This window comes from Macrobrachium nipponense, chromosome 1 (genome assembly GCF_015104395.2).
Source record: "Macrobrachium nipponense isolate FS-2020 chromosome 1, ASM1510439v2, whole genome shotgun sequence".
Lineage (NCBI taxonomy): Eukaryota > Metazoa > Arthropoda > Malacostraca > Decapoda > Palaemonidae > Macrobrachium > Macrobrachium nipponense.
This window is the reverse complement of record NC_087200.1, coordinates 178993175-179003174: the sequence shown is the minus strand read 5'-3', so window position 1 is coordinate 179003174 and position 10000 is coordinate 178993175. Positions and strand designations below refer to the sequence as shown.

General features: G+C 35.9%; 1 protein-coding gene across 3 annotated transcripts in view; it reads left to right on the top strand.

Annotated features, from left to right (window-relative positions):
* LOC135219877 (alkylglycerol monooxygenase-like) overlaps positions 1-10000 on the top strand; it is a 39576-nt gene that overhangs the window by 1017 nt on the left and 28559 nt on the right. The window contains exon 1 of one of the 3 annotated variants that reach the window (XM_064257015.1): positions 4333-4411. The exons of 1 other annotated variant lie outside the window; for it this stretch is intronic. The gene's annotated coding sequence lies outside the window, so the exon portion shown is untranslated. Of the gene's footprint in view, positions 1-4332; positions 4412-8491; positions 8929-10000 lie in introns of those variants that run through there. One more of the 3 variants, XM_064257014.1, reaches the window with a different exon arrangement.

The window sequence follows — 10000 nt, the reverse complement described above, 5'->3', positions numbered from 1 at the left end:
ATATAAAGCTGGAAGAGTTCGCGCAAGGAGTTACCTTAGATAAATCTCCTATATTTCCTGCATGTTCTCCAGTTTCTTATGAGGATTTCAGTTTCAACGAAGAGTGCAACGCATTAGAAGTTAATATTTGATACTTATGTTCGTATGTGAAAATGCGACGGACTTTTACTGATGATTGAAAACAAAACCATGAGCATTAAAGTGATGACTTATTTTGATATACAGTATGATATATATACGCACATGCATATAATTTATGTATGTATATATACATATATATATTCAAATATATAGATATATAGATAGATAGATAGTACACATATATTATATATGTGTGTCTGTGTGCCGACCTGTGTGTGTGTGTGTGTGTGTGTTCCGAGTACAGAATGTAGTTGCTCCTTATGTTGTATAGGCGTGTATTTGCTTGCGACAACCTGCAACCGGGAAGAACTTATCAGTCAATGGAAAACACGGAATAGATAGCAAAATAACACACAAATGCTCACAGATATGTCATAAAAAAAGACCAGAGTTATTAATAATGGTGACCATTTTATAAACATGATGTCCTAACACCAGTGTTTCAAGGTTTGTAAAATCGATTTTTCAGTCAAGAAACGTGTTGCCGATAATGATCTAAGCCAAAAATAATTAATGCTAAAAATTCCTTATGATAACAGCATGTGTCTGATTTCGTGCTTTGATGAAAAGAATTCCTGGGCAGTCGGTGGCATCCCAATTAACCAGAAAAGTCCAGAAATAAGCTCGAAGAGAAGGTGAAGTATGATGACTTTTTTTTATTGTCTCCTGATGGAGAAGGATAAGTGCAAGACAGGAGGAGCCATAGCTGATATAAGATTTACGAAAGGGTCAAATTTCTATGTAAAAGAACCATAACTCAATATAATTTGATACAGAACAAACCAGGAAGATATCAGAAATCATGGACTAGCTATAGAAAACGGATAAAAAGAGAGGGTGGACGATGGGATTAAAGTGTAGAACTTGTAAAGCTGGGAACTGTGACTGTACAATGAAATCTCTTGGTTGCGATATGGTAGTGTTATGCGAAGAAACAAAAGGAATTCAAAAATAGTTGCATGAGTCACAGGAATGCTTCCAAAGATAAGAATTGCAGGATATTAAATATCTTCAGGGTTATCGCAACTTATACAGCCAACAGGCGAAACCGCTCTATGTGACAAGAAATGAAAAATATTAGGAAAAACAGTCTCGTGTACTTTTAACAATAAATTATAGGCGAAGTTATAATTGTGCGTTTCGTCATTAGGAGTTGTACTATTCCATTACCAGAGACTAACAGTTAAGAAAGAGAGAGAGAGAGAGAGAGAGAGAGAGAGAGAGAGAGAGAGAGAGAGAGAGAGAGAGAGAGAGAGCACTCCAAGCATATAGTTTTGTTTTATCTGAATTCTGTGTACCTGAAAATACCAATGAAAACCACATTAGATTGAATACATAACTAATAGGTTTGCAATGATAGCATTCATTAAAACCATAAAATGATCCTTATTCAATGTATCTCTACTGGTGCAAAAACTAACAACTCATACTTCAGAATAAGATCCGTCAACAAGTATGATGAAGTTCATTTCACCGTTCATTCGCAACCAACGTCACTTTCTAAAGAACAGAATGTTGTTCTACCTGGACAAGAATAAAAAAATCCTGCCTTAGTAACTAAGATGAGTATTGCTAAGCTTCACAGCAACTTGGACCAGACGGATTGGGAAATAAAGCAAAAGAATCAGCGACGACAAATGTTATCATTAGCCAGTAAGCAAAAAGTGAACCTTTCTTTCAAGGTGACGAGAAACTAGCCTATTGGGAAGAATAAAACGGATACTATGATGTCTTTCGCAATAGAATTTTAAAACCTGCTTGTGATTGAATAGGAGTTACGGAATCCATGGCACGAAGGCTGATCGCAATGTATGATATCCGTGTAGTTGAAACTTCAATACATTAAAGATGCAATGCCGTTTCATTAAAGAATTGAAACTGTTTTCAAACAGAAATTTAACATCAAGTCAGGTTAAAATAGCATCTGCTTCTTCCCACGTAGTTAATAGAGTTCATCCTTGCAAATTTGATGATGCAGCAGCGGATAATGCGGTTCCGTTAGCAAGTTCCCTATATGTAAGTACGTATACTAGTATTGCACCAGCCCATTTTTTTCCATAACCCTAGGTTACGTTAGGTTAGGTTAGGTTAGGTTGGGTTATGTAAGGTTAGTTTATGGCGTAATTTGGGAGTGGGAAATAATGAGATTATTTTTAAGAAGATCCTATGGTTAGTTTTTAAGATATGTCGTCCCGCTTATTTCACGGAAGGTCACAAGTCGGGAATATGCGTCCCGTTCACATCCCACTAGGAGCATGCAAATTACAATAAACAATTTTAGGAATTTACGCCTTATTTCATGAGATGAGTCTGTCAATTTTTCCTACATGAACTCTCTCTTTACCTGTTTCCCTTGTTTCCAGAGGGCCTGAGCTAGAGAAAAATAGCGGCGACCATCACGCTCATGTCTTTGAAGTCCCACGCAACCCAACAGTAGCTGGCAGTTCCCGACCCATTGGTTACCATAAACTTTACGGTACATCGTTCAGTGACCGACTTTGGTTCACGACTATCATCATATGTACTTTGTTCAATAGACTATTCAGAGCCTGAGTTCACAGAAGTACCAATAACATTGATATTCAGTCATATATAAATAAAAAAAAACTATTTAGAATGTAGCCCTTAGTGCACTCTAGCTAGTAAATTAAAGATTCTGATATCAGCCTTTATATGTGTAGTTGGGAGCAGTGTAAACTGAAGATCAAAGATTATAGCTGGAGCCTCAAGATTCAACTAATTATCTTTAAAATCACCTAAGATAAAGAAGCGAAGCTAATAACTAACGGGAAACACGAATGCGATAGATTGTCAGGCATATTACTGCCTTGTTGTACCAACAAAAACAGGAGTGGAGATGAGTCAATCATAAAACTGGTGTATGAACTCCAGCTATAAAAATACTAACCGACATCCTATGACCTACTGACTTATTGATGGGATGATATTTCTCTACATACATCATACATTAATTGATTTCTTCCATCTTTGAAAAGAAAAATCGATAAATAAGGCATGAATCGTGCGTCAGGCAGGTGAACGAAAAATTATGAAACTCTGCCAATAGTTTTTGGCCGACAGTACAGGGACGCTAAATAAAAACTGTTACCTTTGCTATCAAAGGTCTAAAATAACAAATATATTTGTTTTGAAGCAATTCTTTGTCTAAACCCACATTCTTTTGCCAAGTCAGTCCTTTTGTCATTACACACAAACATACAGACACACACATCACACACACACACACACACACACTTATATATATATATATATATATATATATATATATAATATATATATATATATATATATATACTGTATATATATATATATGTATGTGTGTATATATATATATATATATCATATAATATACGTATGTGTATATATAGTATATGATATATATATATATATTAATATATAATATATATATATATGTTTAATATATCTATATATATTATTTTATATATATATGTGTGTGTGTGTCTGTGGGATGTACGTGTGATGCTTATGTTAGGGAGATAAAAGAAGAAACTCTTCCCATCCCTTCATTCAGCCTCACGCAGGAAAGGTTCCAGCAACTGCGCACCAAAGCCCTTAGCTACAAATAACCATAAAAGTATGTATATATATATATATATATATATATATATATATATATATATATATATATATATATATATATATATATATATACATACATAAAATAAAATTAACAACCTTTATGCCCTCTTTATTTTTCGGATTCTTCACATTTTCTTGACATCCTACAAAACCTAAGATGCAAATAGAAAATAAGAGAATAGTGTGACGTCCGAACAGGATTCAAACCAGCATCCGGGATGCTGGTTCGAATCCTGTTCGGACGTAGTAAGAATTTCTTCCTCCTCTTCCATTTGCATCTTGGGCGTTGTAGTGACAAGCATGTCCAAAACCATGAACAATTCGACAAGTTATGAGGGCAGTTTGGTTATTACATATTACATACATACCTGGTAAAATGTTGCTGATAATGTTTATATATGTATATATGTGTGTGTGTGCGCGCGCGCGCGAGTGTGTGCGTGTGTGTGTGTGTGTGTGAGTGTTATTAACGTGCATTGTCAACCTGAAAACCAGGAAAACCCATAAAATGAAAAGTGGAAATGTCACTCGACAGCCACTTTATGGACGGACACGTTTTTACCAGCGATTTGTACGTTGATAGTACGGTTGACTGACGACTGGTTCTGTTCACTTGGGGGAAGTCCTCTCTCGCCTCTCATTATCTAAGGTGAACGTTGCTCTACGGTTTGTTTTAAGGAAGGAGACAAGTTTTGGTTTCCGTTGTCGAGATTCCTTCCTTTTATCTCATTTATGTCAAATTTCCCTTTTAATATTTCTTTTGAACTCAAATTTTAATGAGATAATAAAACACATTTACATAGCGGCTCTTGGAAATCACATTATTCCTATATTATATATATATATATATATATATATATATATATATATATATATAACATACTATATATATAATATACGAATATTGTGGCATTGCCTAATGAGGCAATAAACTTTTTGTTAGATGAAGAATGTTTATTAGAATAAGGATCTGAAACAAAAGTATGGTTGAAGAGAGGAAAGAGGAATGCAAGATATAAAAAATAACAAGGAATTCAGGCCTTTTGTTAGTTATCAAATATACATAATAAACGAGAACATTTAAGATAACTCTCTGTTATCAAAAACCCTTTCACTTTTTCGCTTTTTTGAGAAAAGGAGTAAATTCTCATCGACGCATATGCTAGTCTCATAAGGGTGCCCCGAGTCTGTACCCTGTGTGACGTCACAACCCTCTGCCTACCTACGCAATTATCAAAAGTGGCGTGACCTTCTCTCTTCTCTGGGTCATGGGGAAAAAACACCCGGAGCGATCGTGTGATAGCGTGATAAAATAGCTGAATAATTTTCCCTATTTATAGATTCCCCGACGGCAACCGAAGCACGGAAAGATATTTTATTACAAGCTTCAAAAAATGTATATCGGAAGATGTCAGGATCTTTAACACACGATCGCTCCGGGTATTTTTTCCCGACCTAGAGAAGAGAGAAGGTCACCCCACTTTAGACAATTGCGCGGGTAGGCAGAGGGTTGTGACGTCACACAGGGTACAGACACGGGGCACCCCCATGAGACTAGCATATGCGTCGGTGAGAATTTACTCCTTTTCTCAAAAAAGCGAAAAAGTGTAGTGGTTTTTGATAACAGAAAGTTATCTTAAATGTTCTCGTTTATTATGTATATTTGATAACTAACAAAAGGCCTGAATTCCTTGTTATTTTTTATATCTTGCGTTCCTCTTTCCTCTCTTCAACCATACTTTTGTTTCAGATCCTTATTCTAATAAACATTCTTCATCTAACAAAACGTTTATTGCCTCATTACGCAATACCACTAAGTTAGCAACATAATCTGATCAGGTTTAAACTGAAGATTATCTTTCTTGAAAGTTTTATGGCCATTAAAAATTTTGAATCATTTTCCCATGGCTGCAACTTTTCCATGAATTCACTCGTTGGTTTCATGAAGGCAACTTCCAGCTTGAACACTTTTCCCAAGAAATGGATATTGAGGAAATTTGTGTACGATGTGTCCGGTAAAATGCTTTAGCTCCTCTTTTTCTGCCGCTTCTTCAAATCTTATTTCCGTCTTTAAAAATGAAAGAATTTCTATCATTTCTATCGGTTTCCCAGTTCTCAGAAAGAAATTCCTGGTCATTTGACAGTAAGAAAAAGCAAGCGATGACTGAGCCTCCTGATATCAGAATAAATGAGTGTCCCTTTTTCTTTTTCAAACACAGAGGTTCTGGTGCAAAATGTATCACCAACAAGTACTTGTACCATATTCATGACATAAGATTCTGATTAACATTTTAGAAAATCTGGCTGCAGCATTTTCGAGATTTTGAGCGAAAGCAAAAGTCAGATTGCATTGGGAAATCCATCATGACATTAAAGTTACTTTTCGTAATCCTATTCATAGAAACATTTACTAGTTATTAACGACCAATTACATTATATATATACTAAGAAAGATCTGAGTAAGAAAGAGAGTAGGTACTTTTATCTGTATTTATTTATCGTTTTTACTTTATGAAGAATGCAATCATAATTGCTGAACTTTAAACTAGAAAAAACCATCAACAACTTTTTTCTGAAACAAACTATAACTATGGCCCCAACTAGACTTAGTTCTTTACAAGCGATTGTTCTTTGCTAGTCCGAACTCGCAGAGCGATTGACTTAAAGTAGTAAAGCGCAGAGACAATTAATGATAAGACCAACCAACTCTTCAGTAAGGGCTGCCATGGAAATGTCTGTCAAGTAAAGTCTGTTTTAGAAAACCTTAAAAAAATCACGGGTTTATTTTACTGAAAAGTAAGAGTTAATGACACTATTTTAATTAGGAGCAAAAATCCTAAACTTAGCATAGACAGTAATGCCTCTCCTACTAACATTGCAATATTTTGATAGTTGCTTCATTTGTTTGTACACATTGTAATTGTTACTCAATGATTTGGTCAAGATTCCTCTGAAAAGTCCCTTTCATTTTTATTTTCATTGTACGGTGTTTTCCAAATGTATTTATGAATCTCATTTCAATCATTATTTTTTTCTTATAATCCATGTTTGTAGCTCCTTTTAGAGCTTTGGAAATACTAGTCAAACTTCCGCAGAACGGTATGAATTTCCGTTTTAATAATTACCATGAAGGTAGTGTGAAGTTGCACATCGTACAGCGGCCATAAAGGACAACGGTATGAATGACTTTTAATGACTTGTACTTAACAAGCTCGATTTAAATTCAAGTTACGCTGTGACGTTATGATTTATGCTAATAAGATTAGATAAATTATCCATAACAGTCACAGAAGAGCCAAGATGTTACATCTCCCAGGACTGCCAGCAAGCGTTAAAACTTTTCACATCCTTACAATAGTTTTTTTCTTTTTTTATAGAGCGAGAGATTATCGCTGCCACATTAGAGAACCGACTTTACATCTCCCCCACAACAGTCTTAAATTAATCACGATAGGACCGCAAAAAATACGTCTATTTAAAGAAACAGGAAACAAAAATAGCACCTATCATACCGACTGGAGCAATTTTTTTTTTTTTCGGAGAAAAAATGACCGATATGCATGACGGCTTCAGATCACGGCACCATTTTTTACGTTAAGATTTTTTTTTAACGCTTCAAGAAGAAAATTAATGGTCATCATTTTTTTACCGCACTTAGTTTTTCCACGTTACTTTATTGATATTTAAATCAACAACAACAAAATACTTTTCTGCCAGACATGCCAAGGGTAAAAAAAAAAATAGAAAAAAAACCATGACTCATGAAAACTGGATCGATTTCAAAACTGGCCCAAAAGGGACCTACCTGCTTTATGAAAATTAAAGAAATAAATAAAGTATTCAATACAGTTATGAAACAATCTGTAGTGTCTGCCAACTTGGTGGGCAAAATGTTTTCATAAATCGGCAACGAGGAAGGAAAGATAAAGCTCCAATTACATTGAGCCTCGTAAACAAAGTGAAACATAGTGATGGAAAGTGAGAAGGTTCCTCCCCGAGAGGTGCGATGTTCTCTCTGCTTCCATGCGAGAATGAAAAGTGTTCAGTAACAATGACGAATATATTCACCCTCATAAAAACAAGCGGGTACATATCCTTGTTAGCGATATTTTGAATCAGTAGTTATGGCGATGGCAATTACGTTTCCAAACCAAACCCTAAACTCAACCAGTAGCTTTTTCAATAATAAATGCGTCCAGCTCGCGTACAAACTTGCACACTCAGTCCAAAACTAGTTAGATCCGCCGTCATCTTGTTTAAGCCCCTTATATAGTGAAAAATGGAATCACCTCCCTTCACTTTTTTTTTTTCTTTTGCAAGAACTAATATTCAGAAGTTTATGAAAAAATGCAAAAGTATCACCTTATAACGCTAGTTTCATATAGTGTACTGGGATCTTAAGTATCTTTGCGAAGCTGTATTTCCCGCGCTTGTTGCTCCGAAGACTAGATCCAGAGAAAGGTTGAATGTTGAAAGTAACTTACGCGATGCACTCTCTGGCATTCAACCTTGCAGTCAAGATCTAGTAGCCAAGCATCAATGTGAAACATCTCACTAATTCATTCCTCTTTAAATCTGGAGGGAATTTTACTTCTAGATGCAAGGGAGGGAAGGACCGCCTTTTAAGGGCCTCATACCCTGAATGATTGTCTGTATCGTTCGCAAAAACATTGGGTATGGGCTTGTCTGAATGCAAAAGTGGGCGGAGTTTCGTTGTCTGAACGATCTCAGCGGGAATCATTAAAACCAGTTTGCTGGCTTGCGACTTACGTCTGTCATACGCAGGTCGTTCAATGTATGTGTTTGTCTGCCGATATAACGTTGTCGCACGCGTCTCTTCTAGAGATGATGTCATGTCTCCCCGAGACTAAATCTGTGTTTAGACTGAAATCGGTGCGGAGATCGTTCATACCATCTGAATAGTGTGTGTGTTTGTCGATAACCACAATCGTTCTGACAATCGTTCTTACAATCGTTCAATGTATGTGGCCATTTTGAGTGGGGCGTGATGATAAAAAGGTTGAGAACCACAATTTTAGACCACTGAGAGGTTAATATCTCAAAAGGAAAATAAAACCGAAAGGGCATCTTGAAGGAAATACTGCAAAAGGAGAAGATCGCCGAAAACAGATGTTAAATGAAAAAATCCCGCCAAGTTCTTTGAAGGTCAGTATTTGAAACTAAGAAGATCATTGAAAGGTTATTTTGCACAGGAAAGCGTTTTCTAGGAAAAGGTCCCTGACAGGAGATATGAAGGGAAATTTTTCAAAGGGAAAAGACCCGAAAAGCTTTGTTCAGAGTGAATGGAAAGACAAGTGAAAAGTTTTATGGAGAAAACCACCTCAAAAGTTTATGCTGAAATTAATGTGAAAAGAGACATTTGAAAGAAAAAGACCACTTTTATTAAAGGGTTTGTGGAGCACATTGCCAACGAAAAGATTACTGAAAGGTTACATTAATTAAGGGAGAAAAATCTAAAGGAATAGACCGCTGAAAGGTTAAGTGAGTGTGATGGAGAATATTTCGAAGAGAAAGATAATTGATATTTTTTGTTAAGAGGAATATTTCAAAAGGATGAGATCAATGAAGTGTTGTGAAATATGTATATGCAACTTTGCTTAAGATACGTTTCTGGTGTATCGACGAAAATCCAAGGGATAATGTATTATGCCCAGTTGTGTATTCCTTGGAATAGGCCTGGAGGTTTACCCAAATACCACCCCGCCCCCCCACCCCTGCATACGTGCGGGTTTACTTGGGATCCGAGGAACATCTCATCAGAATTGACTGAATAAATCATTAAGATTAATGGACGCTATAGACCTACGTCTCTTCACTCATGTTTTCTTGATATTAGTGGAATCTTTGTATTTTTGTATCTGTGATTGTTTTCACCTTCATCAGAATTACCATAAAGCCCCTCAAGAAAACTAAAAAATTAATCGATTCCATTCATCTTTATCAACTGACTTATAGCGTCTTTTAATCTTAATTAGCTCTTCGTCATTCTCTGTTAATTTCGTTGAGAAAATGTTTAGGGATTCTTCTCTCTCTCTCTCTCTCTCTCGCTCTCTCCCCTTCTTCTTCTTCTTCTTCTTCTTCTTTCAGGAACACGTACAAACAAGTATTGATGTACAAAACTTGTACATCAATCAGTTTCCCTTTTTATTTCGTTTCCTTTGGACTGGGAATGGTTTGTACGTACACATACATATATACATACACACACACACACACA